Source organism: Suricata suricatta, chromosome 1, assembly GCF_006229205.1.
Source record: "Suricata suricatta isolate VVHF042 chromosome 1, meerkat_22Aug2017_6uvM2_HiC, whole genome shotgun sequence".
Lineage (NCBI taxonomy): Eukaryota > Metazoa > Chordata > Mammalia > Carnivora > Herpestidae > Suricata > Suricata suricatta.
Genome location: NC_043700.1, coordinates 1,211,493 through 1,229,686, shown reverse-complemented (window position 1 = coordinate 1,229,686; position 18,194 = coordinate 1,211,493).

Sequence of the window (18,194 nt, the reverse complement as noted above, 5' to 3'; positions counted from 1 at the left end):
GAATCCCGGTGTCGTCAGTTCTTCAAACTGCGGGCAGTTTGAGCGGCTCCGGCAACCCCACACTCCAAACAGAAGTCTCCTGGCCTGGGTGACCCCTTCCAGACCTTAGCTCTGTGGGAACAGTGTGGCTGCTGTGTCTTTCGTTCTTGATTCTGGCTAGGAGATTAACCTGTTAGAGAATCTGCCATATTGGTTAAAATTCAAAAGTGCAAAACGACTTCATGACTGCAACTTCATATTTTGTGCCATGTGTAATTTAGAGTGGTTTGACACACAGTTAATGTCATCACTCTTCACCTTCCCGTCTTTGTTGCTAACAGAGTTGTCTGGAATCCTTCCAGCTATACCTTAGGTAAAACTCATTTGCAGTCTCCTTCCATTGTGTTTATATGAGCTGTTACTGGTGGTGTCCCCAGTCACTGTTAGAGCTGATACAGTGTCATGACACATCCCTGGAGTTTTATACCAGAAAGCAACACATGTGTATTAAATATATTATGTGAACTACCTCTTTTTTCTGTTGGACATAATGACTCTGTGTCCTGTAGGACGCTTAAAATCAGAATTCCCCATGAATTAAGATGAACACACCTGAGCTTTGTAGACATGCTCAATATTCCCCTGTAAGATTCCAGGCATCTTACACTCCCCACAGGCCTCCAAAGCCTTTGACAGCACTTCAAAGAGGGAAGATTCCTTTCTCAGGGAGAAGAGCAGAAGGGTCAGAGTGAGGGGCTGGCTGCAGGACTTTGCTGCAGGAGTGGCTGTGATTCCATGAGCAGAATATGAGCTGTTTCTTCACATTCATTTTTCTGTGTTCTTCATATACCAAAAACAGAGCATTTGGAGTCAGCGTAGAGGAGGGATGCAGGGTGGACATGGATGTCTGCCTGTCTGGAGAATGTTACTTCACTAGTCTGTAATTACCTGTTAATCCTCTAGGACAGGACCCTTGCCATTTGACTTTCGCAGACATGAGCGGTGATGTGTGGTGACAGTAGTTTCACCTCTTGCGTCTACTTCCTCAAGCTGTAGGGGATTCCCAGTGGCAAGGACAGAGTTTTCAGGTACTGGTGCTACTCTCTCGGTTCCTGGTGGCAGAGAAGATGGCAGGTGCTGACACATTCTTCTCTGGGTTTCAGCTGCGCTTGGTATTGGTTCTCTTGTTGTGCAGATTCAGGTAACTGTCACTTCTGCACTCCAGGGCAATGTGGATCTATGGTGACCTCCTCCGTTAACTGGAAGGTTCTGCACACCCTACCCTGGACGCTGCCCGATGGACTTCTGGGCACATCCACCTCCTCAACCTTGGTGGCCCTGGGGACCACCCCGAACCCCTCCACTTGAAATATTTGGTAAGATGATCTGAGCAGTATGAGTTGACTTGCAAAGCAGCCTCATCTTATTTTTTTGGTGCTGGGTCTTTGACCAGAGTGCAGAGGTGGAACAACAGACCATTGCTATGCAAGGGAAATGTGTCTCCACCTTTACTTCATTCCTCATGATCGACATGTCATCTTTGTCATGTGTCAGTACAGGTGTCTCTTGTGGATGAGCAGGTGGGGCTGTGTGCAGAAAAGCAGACATAGCGGTTCAGCAGAAGTGCCCTGTACACCGTCCACGTGCTGAGCACTGTGAGGCATGAGGCACAGCCTAATGTATATCCATGTAGTCATGCCCCCAGCCGTCCATAGTTGTCCGATGAGTGATGTATTAATACATCCGAATCGGGGCTTTTAGGAGTCTTCATCAAGCCATAAGGGATGGTTGTTCAAGTTCTTGCTGGGGATCACCTGAGGCATGAGGGATGCCCTCTGCATAGAATTTGGGATCTCACTGGGCAAAGAGTTTAAGTTGTCTGAGGAATGAGGGGAGGGTTTTTTGCTTTTGAATCTCCAAACAGTCTACTCAAATCAGAATAAACCTCCATCCCTATAGGGTCTTTAGCAGATCCAGAAGCAAGGGTCACTCCCGAGAGTACCATGGACACTGACTGTACCAAAACTGCTGAGAAGCACAAGGTAAATGCTGTGACCACTTTCAGCTGGAAGTCTTTCTGGACACCCACAGCTTTCTGGATGGCACACTCTCCTGCCACGGTCTCTGGTCTGTGTGTCGTATGCTGTGTTTGCTGGGTTGTTGTTAGAAGCTAACTGTGCTTAGGGATGAGGGCCTTAGGGTCTTCCCAATGTTTTCCTGGAATAAATCAAGGAGGATGATACCACACTCCACTTGGAAGTCTCCTGGCTTCCCTTATTCTTTCTGGACCTCCTCAGTGTGGAATCATTACTCTTGCTGTTTCTTCCTTTCCTGTTTCTGTCAAGGGTTTCCACATGTTCAGAGAAATCTGTGGATCTCTTACAATTTGAAAATGTGAACTGCCTTCACTCCAACTTATATTTTTGTACGTGTCATTTAGATGGTCTTAGAAGAAGGAAATTTCATACCCATCCACATTCCATCTTTTTTTGGTAAACGTGCTGTCCAGAATCCCTTCAGGTGTGCTGTGGGTATACTACCCTGAACTATAAGAGGTGACATATTTGTTGAAGAAAACATGCACGGAAACTTAAGTTGTGAAGAGAAAAAATCCAAAATTACCTGTGTGGCAAGTCCCCGGGGTGTCTTTCACTGGTGCTCACATGATCAGGTTCTGTTGTGTGGCTTTGTCACGGGCACAGCTAAAGCACAGAAATTTACACCAGAAATCAAAGTGCATTTGTGTTAATTTTGTTATTTTGAATTTCAGCTCAGTTTTTCAGAGGACACAATTACCCTATAAACTGTACTGTACGTAGGCCAAGAAGTACCACTACATTAAAATGTATCCGCTGAACCAAACTAACATGGATAGGTTACCTGTTTCTCTAAGAGCGTGCTTTTCCAGGTCCTCTGCGGGACCTCAGGATCCCCATCGCCTCAGGTGTCTCTGTGCCCATGGATAGCACTTCCAGAGAGGAGAAGATCTCATGGTCGGGAGAGAAGCACATCGGGCCCAGGCAAGAGCTCAGAGGCAGAGCTTTGAGCCACGAGAGCTATGATTCCATGGGTGAAGACAGAGATTTCCATTCTTTCTCATGCTGTAGTTCTTCACATACAAATGGGCAGCCTCTGTAGTGGAGGGGAAGGAGGGTGGAGGGTGATCCTGGACTTAGATGCCTTCCTATCTGGAATATGCTAGTTTGATAACTTGGTATTAAGTCCATAAATCTTCTAGGAAAAGATCCCTGCTGTTCTACATTTCCAGACATGTGAGGACACTAGTTTATCCCAATAACATCCGTTCGCCACCCCAAAGCTGTAAGCGGAACCCAAAGTATGGGCAGAGATTTTGGCACTGATTCTGCCCCCTTGGAAGCTGGTGGTGGGGAAGCTGGCAGGAGATGAACATTGCTTCTTTGGGTTTCTGCTTTTTGCCGGTGTCAGTGCTTTGTTCTGTTCAATAACCACAGGATTCATTTCTGTTCCGCAGGCCATCGTGTACGCAAGAGAACCTGCTCCTGTCCCTGGATCGCCTGCAGTCCCTACCCCATGGACCAGTCTTCATCACCAATCATGGGCTGTCTGGGCCACCTCCCCCTCCTCTACCTACTCTTTTAAGATGACCTGAACTGGGTGAGTGACCGGTAAAGCATATTCATCTTCTTTGTGAACGACTTGACGGGAATGATGTGGAAAGTGTTGTGAGTCTTGGAACTTGAACTGCCAACCTGCCTGAGGACACTGAACACACCTCAAGTTTCCCAGGACATATGTACAATGGGTGGTGTCACTTCCCTGTATGAAGGTGAGCTATAGGCTTCTCTGGTCAAAGTGAAAGGATTTTTTTTTTTTTTTAACACAAAAGCAGACGTATCAGCAGTAGAAGAAAGAGTCTTCCAGCGTGTGGGAGGCCATCCCAACCAGGTCCCATATATTGTTACCTGGAAAAACTTAGTTACTGATCCACCTATATGGATAAAGCCTTTTCTTCTTCCCCCAGTTTCTCCAGTCTCTTCTTAGGTTACCTGGAAAAAACTAGTGTGTGCCCTCCTCTATCTGGTCTTACAAGGAGGGACAGATAAGGAACTCATCTTCCCTCCTCCTCCTAATAGGCACCCACCAACCAACCCTGCCCCTGAACTCCCATTACCCTTACCGCCTGATCCCGTGCCACCTCCTTCTGCCTCTGAGGAGGGACCAGCCCACAGGACCCGCAGCCAGAGAGGAGCCACCTCAGAGGCAGACTCCACGGTGCTCCCCCTGCAGGCCGCAGGGCCAATGGATGAAGCAGGGACTTAGCCCCACCACTATTGGCCTTTTGCCTCATCTGATCTTTACAATTGGAAATCTCAACCCCTGCCTCCCTTCTCAGAAAACCCTACGGGACTCATCGGGCTACTAGAGACTGTACTCTTTACTCACCAACCCACTTGGGATGATTGTTACAGGTTCTGTTTACAACAGAGGAACGGGAACGAATCCTGCTGGAAGCACAAAAACTCTTTCCTGGCCAGACAGGGGTCCCCACCATGAAGCCTGCTGACATCAATGCCGGATTTCCCCTCGTCCGCCCCAACTGGGATCATAACACAGGAGAAGGTAAGGAGCGCCTCAAGGTCTATTGCCAGACTCTGTTGGCAGGTCTCAAAGCGGCCGCTAGAGGCCCACCAATTTGACTAGGGTGTATGATTTAAGGCAGGGAGCAAATGAAAGCCCAGCCACTTTCCTAGAACAGGTGATGGAAGCCTTTAGGCACTTCACCCCGTTTGACCCAGGGCATGCAGATCATACGTCAACTGTGGCAGTGGCTTTCATTAATCAGGCTGGGTCAGACATTAAGAGAAAACTACAAAAAGTTGAACACCCCGGAGAAAAGAATCTCCGAGACTTGGTAGAAATGGCAGAAAGAGTATACAGTAATAGGGACAGTGCGGAGGAAAAGCAAGTAAAGGCAGAAAAAAGGCAAAACAGAGATCTAGCCAGGGTGTTGCTGGCCATGACTGCAAACCCAGAGAACTGCTGCCGCCAATTCAAAGGAAATTGCAGAAGAAAAGAAACACAGGAAAGATCCAGAACACTGTAGAACACCATCAGGTAAAAGGTCATGCTCCTTCTGTAGGGAAGAAGGGCACCCGCTCAGGGATTGTCTAAAAGGTAGAAACCGGCGTGCCTTTTGCAAGGACGAAGGGGCACTGGTTTAAGCACTGTCCCGAGGGGAAAAGCGCGCCTACAGTGTCATCTGCTGGGGAAGACAGTGACTAGTGGGGACGGGGTTCGGAAACCCTCCCTGAACCCAGGGGAACTCTTAAGGTGGAGGGGAAACCAACTAACTTCTTGGTGGACGTGGAGCACAACACTCCGTATTAGAGGCCAATGAGCCTATTTCAAGTAAGCAGTCTTGGGTCCTAGGCGCTACTGGGACCAAACAATATTCATGGACTACCCGAAGATCAGTGGATCTAGGCATGGGCTGGGTAACTCACTCTTTTTTAATTCCAGACTGTCCTTACCCCCTGCTAGGAAGAGACCTTTTGTCAAAAATGAGGGCCCAAATTCATTTCGGCCCACAAGGTGCACAACTCTTAAGCTCAAATGGAAAACCTATTCAGGTTCACTCCCTCCAACTGACAGATGAATATCACCTATATGAAAAGCCCTTAATCCCCAATGCCCACAGTGGCGAGTGGCTTCAAAGATATCCCCAGGCTTGGGCCGAGACAGAGGGTCTAGGATTAGCAAGTCATGGCCCACCGGTGTTTGTCGAACTCAAGCCTGGGGCCAATCCAGTTGCAGTCAGGCAGTACCCCATGCCTCAATCAGCCAAGGAGGGAATCAAACCCCATATCCACCGCCTTTTGAACTTAGGCGTCTTATAGGTCTGTCAGTCTGCCTGGAACACTCCCTGTCAAAAAGCCTGGCACTAATGACTACAGGCCAGTACAAGACCTCAGGGAAGTAAAACAGGTGATGGATACACATCCCACAATTCCTAATCCGTACACTCTCTTGAGCTCCCTGCCACCTGAAAAACAGTGGTATACAGTCCTTGACCTCAAGATGCCTTCTTCAGCCTACCCCTGGCCCCTAAGAGTCAAGAATATTTTGCTTTTGAGTGGCATGATCCTGACATCGGCATTAACGGGCAGCTGACTTGGACTCGACTTCCCCAGGGGTTCAAAAATTCCCCTACCATCTTTGACGAGGCGCTACACGAGGATCTAGGTGAGTACCGGAGGGAAAACCCAGACATCACGCTGTTGCAATATGCTGATGACCTCTTAATCACAGCCACCTCTGAGGAGAGCTGCCTCCGGGGAACTGTAAACTTAATGCAAGCGTTGGGCAGAATGGGATACAGAGCATCTGCTAAAAAGGCTCAAATCTGCAAGCCCTGGGTTACTTATTTGGGGTACATCCGTGAGGATGGGCAAAGATGGTTGTCTCCAGCCAGAAAGGACACCATCCTCCACATACCCCCACCTAAAAACCCTAGGCAGATGCGTGAATTCCTGGGGTCAGCTGGGTTTTGCAGGTTGTGGATTCCAGGCTTTGCAGAAATCGCTAAGTCCTTATATGAATTGACTAAAGACAAGGGTGAGTTTCAGTGGACCCCTGAACACCAACGGGCATTTGAAACTCTCAAAACAGCTCTCTTGTCAGCACCAGCGTTGAGACTACCCGACACTACTAAGCCCTTCCACCTGTTTGTGGATGAAAATAAAGGAGTGGCCAAAGGTGTGCTGACCCAGGCGCTAGGACCTTGGAAAAGGCCAGTAGCCTACCTATCCAAACGATTGGACACTGTGGCAGCAGGGTGGTCCCCTTGCCTAAGAACTGTGGCCGCAGTGGCGTCTTTAACTAAAGACGACAAATTAACTTTGGGACAAACTCTAACGGTAACCACCCCTCATGCAATTGAGGGGACGTTAAAACAACCCCCTGACTGACGGCTTAGCAGTGCCCGGATCACTCATTACCAGGCACTGCCGCTCAACCCAGACAGGATTGTTTTCCAGCCTCCCTCTTCACTTAACCCAGCTACGCTACTGCCGGATCTCGATACCGACCCTCCGCTCCATGACTGCGCTGAGATCCTGGCCCAAGTGCACAGCTTTCGGGAAGACCTGACGGATGTGCCCCTTCAAAATGCACACCACACCTGGTATACGGATGGTAGCAGCTTCATCCAGGACGGAAACAGAAGGGCAGGAGCAGCTGTGACCACCAAGGACGAGGTAATTTGGGTAACCCTTACCTCCGGGGACCTCAGCTCAACGGGCGGAATTAATTGCCTTGACTAAGGCATTAATCCTGGAAAAGGACTTAGAAGTCAACATCTACACGGACAGCAGGTACGCCTTTGCAACAACTCATGTGCACAGAGCCATTTATCAGGAGACAGGTCTCCTGACCTCAGGGAAAAACTATTAAAAACAAACAAGAGACCATGGGCTTGCTGCAAGCCTTATAGCTACCAAAAAAGGTGGCCGTCATCCACTGCCCAGGACACCAAAAAGGAGACCATCCTGTTGTCAAGGGGAACAACCTGGCTGATAAAGCAGCTGAAGCAGCAGCTCTAAAGCCCCCTGAGGTATTGCCCAGAGTCCTCCCAGACCCTGGAGATCCGAAACTACCTGAAAGCCCTGAATATACTGAGGAAGACACCCGGTGGGCCGAAAAACTGCCCATGAGTCAATTTTTCAAGGGATGGTGGAGGGGTCCAGATGGGAAACCGATCCTCCCTGCAACCTTAGCAGAAAAAATGTTATATAAAATACACCGAACCACCCCTATGGGGGCAAGAAGAATGTTGGATGCAGTTCAACACTCTAAGGTAATCACCAAAGACTTACACACCAAAACTGACAAAATTGTTCGGTCATGCAAAACGTGCCAACTCACTAATACTTTTCCAAACCCTAAGAGTCCAGGACAACACCTATGAGGTAAGAAGCCGGGGCCCACTGGGAAATTGATTTTACTGAAATAAAACCAGGCAAGTATGGATATAAGTATTTGTTAGTCTTTATAGATACTTTCTCAGGATGGACTGAAGCCTTTCCTACCAGAAATGAAACTGCCACCATCATAGCAAAGAAACTGTTGGAAGAGATTCTACCAAGGTATGGGTTTCCCCAACTCATAGGGTCAGATAACGGGCCAGCTTTTGTGTCCAAGGTAAGTCAGGGAGTTGCATAGTTTATTGGGGCAGACTGGAAATTACATTGTGCATATAGACCCCAAAGTTCAGGACAGATAGAAAGAATGAATAGAACTCTAAAAGAGACCTTAGCTAAATTGACCTTGGAGACTGGTGGAGACTGGGTGGCTCTCTTTTCCTTTGCTGTTTCGGGTGCAAAATTCTCCCTACCAGATGGGTTTAACTCCCTTTGAAATTACGTATGGAAAACCTGCCCCTATTATTCCAAACCTCCAGGCAGCAGCCCTAATGGATACTGAGGATAGCAATCTGTTACAAGAAATTCAGGCCATTCAATGGTCTCATGAACATGTATGGCCTAAACTACGTGCTCTTTATGAATCAGGTCCACCTCCAGAGCCTCATCAGTACCAGCCTGGTGACTGGGTTTATGTCAAACGCCATCGACAAGAAACCCTTGAGCCATGGTGGAAAGGACGCTACATTATCCTGCTGACGACTCCAACCACTGTAAAAGTGGACAGAATAGCTGCCTGGATTCACTACACTACCATGTGCGACCTGCCGACCCCTTCCAAGTCCCAGAAGACTACATCAAGCCGGGAGCCCAGCAATGGAAGTTACACCCAGACAGGAAAAACCCCCTCAAGCTGCAACTTTCTCGTCAACGACATTGCTCTTGATTTTAGCTATCCTGCTAACTGTATGTGATTCAAGCTCTAACCCTTATTTCTCCAACCCCCACCAACCTGTCACTACCAAATGGGTTCTACGAGGACCAAAAGAAATGCCTAGAGACTTAGGACAGATAGTACAAGAACGCACATTAACTGGGCCGGTATCCGTTACATTCCCCACCTTCCACTTAGACCTATGTGACCTATGGCCCAAGGCCCAGGGTATTGCCAATTGTGGTTCTGTTTTTGGGTGTGAGGATGATTGTCAAGCTAAGAATTTAAGACAACAGGCTTTCTATATATGTCCAGGAACCGACAACTATAGAAGGTGTGGAGACTCAAGAGACTTTTGCTGTGCAACACGGGGCTGTGAAACCATGGCCCCATGGAGTCTTCGACTAGATAATGACCTAATTACCTTTATAAGGACTAACAACCAGACAAGCCGGACAAGAAGAAATCCAATCTCCATATATTTCACTCCTAGGGGAAAAACAGCCAATTGGTTAATGGGAAAAGTCTGGGGCCTTCATTTATGGCTCTCCGATTATGACACAGGATTCTTGTTTTCTATCCAAAAACAATTAGTATTCCCACGCCCGGTAGCCATTAGGCCTATTGTCCAGGCAGCAACAACCCATAGACCTAAAACTACCCCAGGGTACCCGTCAAGAACTAAAGCGGCCCTAAGCTTACGTACAATTAGCACCTTCCAGGACATCTTACCAGTCCAGCCACTCCCAGTAAGGCCCGACCCAATCACTCATACAATCCTAAATCTTACCTACAGCTTATAAACTCTACAGACCTCGTAGAAAAGGACTGCTGGCTCTGTTTAAACCCTCGAACCCCTTTCTATACTGCATGGGCAATATCGGGACAAGCATCTCAGGACACAGGAGCCAGTGGTACCTGGGGTTTAGCCCCAGTCTTCACTCTGCAAAAAGTAATTGGTTCAGGTCTATGTATCTTAGGAAACAAAGGGACGTTTCTCATCTCCGCCATTTATGTAATCAGACTACCGTCGCCACAGGTCCCACCTATCTAAAACCCCCCAAAGGAGCATGGTTTGCATGTACTTCAGGACTTACCCCTCGTATACATCCCCAAACTTTAGACCCTACCACCCTGTGTGTCTTGGTCGCCCTCTTCCCACAGGCACGGTACCTTCCTGCATCTACTTCCCCGTTCTTTGAGGTGCAACCAGAATCGATGCATTTCCGAGCCAAGCGGGACTTTGGGATATCAGCTGCCCTCTTAACCCTCTTAATCGGGACAGGAATAGCAGTAGGAATCAGAACTGGTACGACCGTCTTAATACAACGCAACAAACAATTTGATGCATTAACTCAGGCGACTGATTCTGACATAACTCAATTAGAAAACTCTATTCGCTATTTACAGGGTTCTCTAAATTCTTCAGCTGAAATGGTGCTACAAAATAGACGTGGATTAGACTTATTTTTCCACCAGGGAGGATTATGCCAGGTTCTGGGAGAAGAATGCTGTTTCTATGCCAATAATTCTGGAATTGTACAAGATAGCTTGGCTGTAGTCCACAGTCATTTACAGGAGAGAGCAAAAATCAGAAACCAACACCAAAATTGGTATGAAGGTCTTTTCAATTGGTCTCCATGGCTTACTACCTTGGTCTCCACCCTAATAGGACCCCTTATAATCCTACTGTTAATCTTAACATTTGGTCCCTGCATTCTTAATAAACTATTACAGTACATGAAATAAAGACTAGGGACCATTCAACTAATGGTCTTACGAGCCCAATATCAACCTTTAGGCCAAAATGAAAGAAATACAACTGACCCAGGATTGGGTCAGTTACAAGATGGGGGGGGGGGGGATGTAAGGACACAGGTCTAAACCTAACAGACGCCATGACAGGCTTTAAGTTCTCCCTCTAAACTAGAAGGCCTAAGTCTCAGTTTCCCAGTTACACATTGCCTAGAGCAAGAGAGACCCCCTTCGCAACACCCAATCAGGAGAGGCCAGCTACCACTCTCCACATTCCTAAGGGTGAGGCCTGCAGATGGGAACTTTAGATAGGATCCTGTTACCTAATGTTAAAGTTAACCCGATAGTTGCCATACAAGACCCTAGGCTCGTCCTGTAATTGGTTAATTTTAGAGGTACTCTAGGTGTTGTGATAGGGCCCCGCCGAAAGGAACGAATACTCTAGACAATGCGAATGGTTAAGCTTGCTGTCAGTGATATTGTATAGTTATGATTGGATCACTGTTCCCATGTCACAATTTCTGTAACTTCCCCATCACTAACCCCACAAAAACCCTACTCCCCCTTTGTTCGGGGCTCACAGCACTGGAAAAGTATGAGAGTCTGAGTTCGAACCCATAATAAAGCCCTTTGACTTTGCATGCATGACTCGGTCTCCCCGGTGGTCTCTGATTGTTGGGAGATACTGCGAACTGGGCATTACACTGGTAGGTATTTTGGAGACACAGTGTTTTGGGTTCTGTAAAGAATAAGACGCACCCCTAACTTCTATTGCCTAGGGTGTCCTGTTTGAAAGTGCGATGCATGCATTAAGTGACACAGACCTGTGATCACCATAATTGAAGTACCAGTGAAGGAACTGGAGAAACCTGAATCACTCCGGGCTAGGAGGGAAGTGGTGGACACTAAGCAGAGTTTGGGGAGGTGCACAGGGGAGGGGGCTGGGTCAGCGAACTGCAGTTGGAGGGGATTCCTGGGCACAGCCTGAGCAGGGAGCATGAGGTTCACCCAGAGCTGCTATGTGGATCGCTCTCAACGCACAATGCAGGGTTCATCTCTGAAATGTCATTTTTGTCAAAGTGCATCTAGGTAATCATGTAAAAAGGTTGTTTGTGTCCCTGAGTTTTCTGAAGGTTTGGATATCTGTGGTGGGGAAAATACCCTGGAGATCTGTGAAATTTAACCTGGCCTTATGGAAATGCTTGCCTGCATGTTCAGGTCCCTCAGTGAGACAGGATCTAGATCAGCTGAGTGCCTGCTTTGGCCTTCAGCCTGGGTCCACCTACAACTCAGGCTTGGCCAGAAGCGGCCCTGCCGGACCCGTCATCACCTTGGCTACAGCTTTCCATCTCCTCACACTTCTCCCACAGTATCCTGAGTCTTTGCCCGTGTTCCTGTGGTCTCAGCCCTAATGCCAGTTCTCAGTGGGACCTACTCAGAGCCTCAGCTGTGTTATCTGTGAAAGAGAGGACATATTTGTTTCTAAGAACATTATGAAAAGACATTAAATACATAAGGTGTCCACTTACAATATCTCCACACAATGATCATCAAAAGAAGATGTTCACGGAAATTCATTCAACGAAGACTGTTAACACCTCAGCCCAGGGATTATGAATTGCTGTTTGAAATGATAAGACACAGCCCTTCATTTTTGTATTAAAATTCATGCCCTACCAAAGAAAATTATGAGAATGTGTACATTCAGAAATCTACATCTGAAAGCTAAACACAATCATTTCCCGTTACATGCAGCCACACAGGTAAGTGTTCATCTGAGGCCACAAATAAAGAATGTAAGACAGAATGCATGTGGGAAAACATAAGAGCCATAGGGAAATAAACCAAAATCTCTTAAATCTCACTGATTTTGAAATTTGAAGAGGACTGTGCAAGGTGACCAATTATGGTGATTATATATTTTAAAAACAGTATCAGATCTGCCTGAATGCTTTCCCTCCCCATCCTGTCCCCTCCAATGTGTCCTCCCTATGTCCCCTAATAGCCTTTCACCTTTCTCTCTGTGTCCACATCTGCTTCTGGGAGCACCCAGTCTCCTCACTCCCCATCGCTGCACACAGTGCGGTTCCTGGACACACAGGAAACAGACGGACAGAAATGGTGGTGATGGAGATTAGTAGCAAGATCACTCTTTGTGCAGAGAAGCCCAAGAGAGTTTTCTGGGGTGGCAAGAACTTCCTATATCTAGATTTGTGGGGTGTTTGTGCTCATTTTTTAAGAAATATTCACTGACTTCCTGGTGCCTCAGATAGACAGGTGTCTGTCCCTAGCAAATGGCTGACTTCTAATGGTGGGTGAGGGTGAGGGACCAGCAGTGACTGTGGGAGATGACATGTGAGGAGGCCACACACAGAGTCAGACCCTCGCCCGGGATGCCAGCTCTCCCCAGACAGCACCACGTGCAGGAGGGCTCTGAGGAGCAGAGCTTTCTCGATCAGTCCCGTGAACTCCATAACCCTCCTCCAGATGCCTCACTGAGGGACGGCCAGGGCACAGGACAGCAGCTGGAGACACCCTGATCATGGATGGAGTGGAGCAGTGGGCCTGGGGGATTGTCAGAGAAAGGGACAGGCAGAAGGTAGCGACAGGGAGTTTGAGAGATGAAGGGAAGGGAAGGGAATTTTCTCTACCGGCTTCACCAACATTTCTGTGTGAACAAAAGGGGATTCTTGTCTCCGAGGGCAGGGAAGAGGGCTGGCAAAAAGAGTGACATTCTCAGCTCAAGTACCCAGGATATCGGCCTTGCTCTGTGGTTTCTGTCATAATTGGAACTGCAGTTCATGCCATTTAGTGAAAATCCAATTATGAAGCCCTCATCATTAATGTAGCGTGACAAACGTATACGAAAAGAGTGATACAATAGAGAGTAAAGTCCAAAACTAGAGCGAATGCAATACTCACAGGAATACAGACTATTGGAAATGGAGGCACCCCACTGGAGGCATTCAGACACCTGGGCAATATCTGAAAACGTAAAAAAGAAAACTGAGTCCTTACCTCAAAAGAATCATTAACACTAGACACAAACAGATCATGATTTTAAGGTTTAGAGAGAAACTGTATGACTTCATGGTGCTATATCCATGAGATCAAGTGTCATCAAAGTATACCCTTTAATTTGAGGTATTTGTTATATGTAAATTATACCTCAGTAAAGATAGTTTCAAAACATGATATAGTAGGAGAAAATGTGGGAAAATTCCTTTCTAATCCTAAAGTGCATGCGTGATAGGAGTCTGTGTCCCACAATCCCCAAAATTAAGATATTTAAAAAATTAATAATAGCAGAGTAGGAGCACCCTGAGCTCACCCTGCCCCATGTTTTCAACTACATAACATCCACATCCAAGTCCAAAAGCCAGAGAGCGATCCACACACTGGCAGAACAAACTCCACAACTCAACAGAGAGAAGGCCCACCTGAAAGGTTAGGAAGGTCAGAAAGGGGGAGGGCTGCCTGCAGAGAAAGTGAGCCCTCACCCCAGGGAGCTCACACAGGGAAGATAATCCCTGTAACATTTGCTTTTAAAAACTAGAAGGGCCAAATTCCTTGAGTTTGGATCCTGGAGCTGTGGAGGTCAGCTGACTCAGCACTGAGTGATCCAGGAGGGGGAGTGATAGCCAGGTCCCTGCCTGTGAGGAGAGGCAATGGCAACATGGCAGTTTACACAAAGCCGGAGGCAACAGGAGACAGATACCTTCATACTGATTTGTGGGTGGTTGGGTGACTTCTCCAACAATGAGGGAGCTCAGAGGCACCATTTTTCTAACCCCACTCCCCAGAATAAGCAAAGGAGCACCTACCAGGGGGTTGGGCTGCAGAGACCCTTGCTACCTAACCCGCTAGAAGTGCGGCTGTCCCAAGAGATCTCTGGGGGACTCACCCACTCCAAGCCTGCTGGGCTCAGGGCAAACTTTGTTAAAACCACATGGACACCCTGTCCAGCCTGCTGCATGCAAAGCCGCCTCAGCACCCTGTGCACATCTACACCACACCCAGCTGCACACTGCCGATCACCCTCCTATGTCTCACCCAGCCACATGTCCCCAGCCACCAATGCACTCTGTGCATAGCCCTGAGCCCCCAGATGCCCTGGTGCAGAGCCACCTACTAACAAAGGACAGCTAGACTTCTCAACTGAATCTTGGCAAGCCAGGAGTGAGTGACAGGACCTATTCAAAGTGCTGAATGGAAAAATCAGGTGCCAAGAACACTCTATCCAGCAAGGCTATCATTCAAAATAGGAGACAGAGTCTCCCAAACAAAAATGAAAGGAGTTTGTACCACTAAATCAGTCTAGCAAGAAATATTAAGAGGGATTCTTTGGGAAAAAGAGACCAAAAGTGGCAAAAGTGAGGTAGAAAACACAAAACCAGTAAAAATAAATATTTCTGTAAAAAATCAGTCAAGAAACTGATAACAATAGACATAAAATAACACATACCAAAACACTGGGAGGATACAATAAGGCATTCAAAGGTAAATGACCACCAATTTGATAAAAACTTGTAAAAGCAAATGAATTACATAAAAAGTAATGGTGGCCATATATCAAAAATTACAAATAAATATGCAAAGAATCAGGAGAAAGAAATCAAAATATATCGCTAAAGAAAATCAGACGAGGCTGGGCCTTGAACCCAAACACTAGCCTGACTGGCAACTTACCCTGGGCCCTCAACTCAGCCCTAATGGGAAATCACTGCACTGCTGCTCTCTGATTAGATTCAGGATCATCCTGCGATCTTACTCTAACCCTAACACTAGCCATAAATCTATCTGTAATCCTAAACCAAGCACTCGCCCTAAAGGTGACCACACACATAACCCACACACGTGCTGGGGACCTCATTTCAGCTCTCAGGGAGATCATAGGGTTCGTCCTCTACCCTGCTGAATCCCGTGGACAAAACCCTAACCCAAGCCAGGCACCCTCCCCATTGGGAACCAATTTCTCAGTCTGAGAAAACCAGGGATATGGGGCCCTGAAGCAGTGCAAAGCTAAATAGCATAGAACATGGAACATCACCATGACATTAAAAAGTCCCAAAGCAGCTGACAAAGGGTGTCCTGACAGAACCATAGGCTGGCCCACAGAGCAGGCTGGCCCTTGAACCAAAACACTAAGCGGGACCTACAACTTGTGCTGTGCTCTCAACTCAACCCACCAGGGAGATCACTGCACTGGTGGCTGGCTAGATCCTGGATAGTCCTGGGTTCTTACCCTAACCTTACCCCTAACCCAAACCCCCACCCCGAACCATCACTCTAAACGTGACCCTACACCTGAGGTGCGCCCGTGCATGGTCACTCATTTCAGACCTCCAGGGAGATCACAGGGCTAGTGCCCCGGCGACTCCTGTGGACAAACCCTAACCCTAGCCAAGGCGCTCTTTCCATGGGAGGCAAATACTAGTTCTGAGAACAGTCGGACAGAGGGATCAGGTTTAATCAGCATGGAACGTCGAACACCACAATGACATTAACAAAGCCAGGACCTAGCAGCACAGGGTGTCATGAGGTGCAACGGTAGCCTGGCTCGGAGGAGGCTGGGTCTTGAACTCAAACCGTAAGTATGACCACCAACTCACCTTGCGCCCTCAAGACAGCTCTCCTGGAATATCACTACACTACTAGCTGATTAGATCCTGGATCCTCCTCGGATCTCACACTAAACCTAATGCTAAACCTAAGCCTACCCCAAACCCTCACTCTAAACCTGACCATAGACATGACCTGCACCATACATGGGACCTCCTTTAACAGTGCCAGGGATATCATGAGGCTGGTGTCACTTGAGTGCTCTGGAAGGTAGAGCCTTTCAACACTGCGGATTCATCGCCTGGAGCCTCAAGAGATTAAAACCTGATTCTAACCCTAACCCAAAACTAACCCAGATTTTAACCATAACTGTAAAACATGCATCCGGACATGTTCCGTCAGTACAGTCCACAAGGGAGATCACAGTATACGTGTCGCTTCTACCCGGGAGTCCACCCAGGATAGAGCCCTAACCCTAGTCAAGGCTCTCTTCCCATGGGGACCCAATGCTTAGTTCTCAGAAACTCAGGGACACGGGGACCAGAAGGGGTGCAGGATTACCCTCACATCCTCCCTCAACTCAGCCCTCCTGGGAGTTAACTGCTCTGCTGGCTAAACAGATCCTGGATCATCCTGGGATCTACACTAACCCTACCCTAACCCTTACCCTCAGTCAAAACGGGACACTACACCTAAACCACACCTGTACATGGGCCCTCATTTCAGACCACTAGGCAGATCACGGGGCTGGTGTCCCTTCTCCCCTGGAGTCTACCCCCAGATGGAACCCGAATCCTAGTAGGCTCTCTCCCCATGGGAAGCCAATTCCTAGGTCTCAGGAAAGCAGCGATATGCGACCAAGAATTCATGCAGAATTACTCGGCATGGAACACGGAACACCACCATGCCATTTCCAAACCTTAATGGAGCTCCTTTTGGGGTGTGTGAGGCCCAACTACAATGGAGCCCAAACGGCAGGCTGGCCTTAAAACCCAAAACCAAAGCCAGACCAGCACCCTCCCATGTGCCCTCACCTCAGCCCTCTAGATAGAGCCCAGCAGTGCTGGGGATTCAGCGCCTGGAGCCTCCTAAGATTGAACTCTAACCCTCAGCCTAATTCTAAAGCTAACCCTTAAACCTAAGAGTAAAACTGACGTTAAAGGTAAACTTTGAAGTAACACACCCGCACATAAGCCCTCACTTCACCCCTCCTGGGAGATCACGGAAGTGGTATCACTTCTGCCCTGGCAACCTCCCTGGAAAGGACCCTAACCCTAGCCAAGGCGCTCTGTCCACGGGGACCTAGTTCCTAGTTCTGAGAAAACCAGAGATGGGGGCCCAGAAGAGGTGGAGACAATCAGCATGGAACGTGGAAAATCACTATGACATTAACAAAGCCCGGATCCAGCTGCACAAGGGATGTCATGAGGCGCGACCTAAGCCTTGCCCAGATAGGAGGCTGGGCCTTGAAACCAAACACTAAGAATGACCTCCAAATGCCCCTGCACACTCAACTCAACCCTCCTGGGAGTACACTGCTCTCCTGGCTGATTAGATCCTAGGCCGTCCTGGGATCATACTCTAACCCTAACCATAACCCTAATGCTAACCCCAAACCTAACCCTACCCTCAATTACTCAGTCAAAACCTGACACTACATCCGAACCGCACCCGTGCATGGGTGCTCATTTCAGACCACCAGGGAGATAACGGTGCTGATATCCCTTCTGCCCTGGTGACCACCCTCGAAGGAACCTGAATCATAGTCAAAGCAGTCTACCCACGGTGACACAATTCCAAGAAGTAACATGCAGCCCCAAAGCGGTGAAAGATTCCTCAGTGTGGAACATGGAACATCATCCATGCCATTTCCATGTCTGGATGAAGTTGGATTAGAAACGTCCTGAGACCAAACACTAAATTAGCTCAAAAAGATGGCTTCCTTGAAACAGAAAGCGAAGCCAGACCTGCACCCTCCCAAGAGCCCTCACCTAAGCCATCTAGGTAAAGCAGCGCACTGCTGGGGATTCAACACCTGGAGCCTCCTTGGATGGAACCCTAAG